The following is a 1,661-nucleotide window of genomic DNA, read 5'->3' as shown; positions in this document are numbered from 1 at the left end:
CCACCCCCTTTGCCAGTGCGCCGCCACAGGGAGGGCAGAGCTGGCAGTCCTCGCGGCCCTCCACCCCTCCCGGGCCTGGCCGAGGCCCGGGCCAGCCGGGCTCCTGGTGGACACCGGGGTTCAGTCCAGACCCTCTTCCATGAACCCACCACCTCGTCCCAGGGGCTGCGGGCATCTCCCTTTTATTCTGTAAAATTCCAAGCCCTGAGAGCAAGTGCTCTTGGCCTGGACTAAGCAACTGATATGTCCCCTATGAACCCCCCCATAAAAATAATAATAGTATTAGAACAATAACAGTGCAAATTAACACTCTCAGCAAAAATCAATTGAGGGCCTGCAGAAGTGCTTTTACCCCTTCTTTCCCCCCCGCCCCACCCCCCCACCATCCCAGGACAAGGTATAGAACCATCCATTGGCTCACAGTCACCTTCTGAAACACCAAGTTCCCAGATGGATCAGGTTCCAAAGTCCAGTTAGAAGTCACCTTTTTGCAACTTTGAGTGCATCTACTGCGAGTTACATCAGCATTTCCCAGAACAGCCCTAACAGGCCTCCTTGAAAGGGGGCTTTCTGTGGCCTCCTAGCTGTACAGCCAGGCTCCTCTGGGGCAGTTCAAGGCTCATTAACAAATAAAAGCCTCCCCTCCCACCCCAAATTCTCCAATAAGTAAACCTTTATCTCTTTGTTTAACCTAGTATTTCCTGGAATTTGACTTAGAGGCCTTTTCTCCTATAAAATCTGCCTTTTATTTATTTTTCCTGTAAAATCTCCCTACAAAATGTATGAAAACTAAGCGTGGTGAAGTTCCCAGGCCATCCTGCAAACCTGCTTCATTTGGGGGCTTGTCCCCAAATAGTATGAGACATATAAAGGGTAGATGTACAGACACACTGAAGCAGAAGCTGCCTTCTTGGTTAATTGTCCCTGGTTCCTCCCACCTGCCTGCGTTCCCCCCTCGCTCTCCTGGTAGTGGCTGTTTTGCCCTTTTTCCCTTGCCCCAGACACTTCCTGTGTTTGCTCACATCTGCTCTTGCAGCCAAGTACCATGGAAGATGGGAGGGTGTATGTGGGAGCAAGTGAGTGCTCTCGCCCGCAGGGGCACGTGAGCTCAGATGGAACTGGTTAGAGCCGGTCCCAACACAACCAACGTCTGTAAAAGTCTATATGCCAGAGTAGATAGGAGAGATTCGGGATTATCCATAGTTGAAGATTAGTGTGAATAATCCTTCCACCTTCTCATCTCATCCCCTCAGGACCCATCCCCACCCCACCAACCTAGATGTCTGAAGGCTGGTCTAGCTGTTAGCAGAGCAGATGTGTGAATTGTGTGTCTGTTACACTCCTCTCCCCCCGACTACGGAGGGTGGGGAACCAAAGCCTCTCTACCTGTGGGGACAAGAGAGCCTCACTGTGGGTGACAGCTACACCCCTCCCTCCTCTGCTGGGACCCCAGAACACAGCTCCGGCTCTACCTGGCACCTGCGCTGGTGGCTGAGAGAGATAAAAGGGGCTGGAGGGCTGTGGTGTGAAGGGAGGGACAGCCACCCAGTGGGGAGAAGGGCAGCGGGCCCTGCAGGAGGAAAGCCCAGCTTTTGTGGGAGACCCTGGTGTCTCCAGAGCCCCAGGTGGGGAGGACACCAAGCTCGAGGGAACTTTTCTTC

General features: G+C 53.2%; 1 protein-coding gene across 1 annotated transcript in view; it reads right to left on the bottom strand.

Moving 5' to 3' along the window:
- Positions 1–1,661, bottom strand: part of CELF4 (CUGBP Elav-like family member 4) — a 271,691-nt gene that overhangs the window by 8,665 nt on the left and 261,365 nt on the right. The window lies entirely within an intron of this gene.

Source organism: Myotis lucifugus, unplaced genomic scaffold, assembly GCF_000147115.1.
Source record: "Myotis lucifugus unplaced genomic scaffold, Myoluc2.0 scaffold_16, whole genome shotgun sequence".
NCBI classification, from domain to species: Eukaryota; Metazoa; Chordata; class Mammalia; order Chiroptera; family Vespertilionidae; genus Myotis; species Myotis lucifugus.
This window is presented reverse-complemented; position numbering and strand designations above follow the sequence as displayed.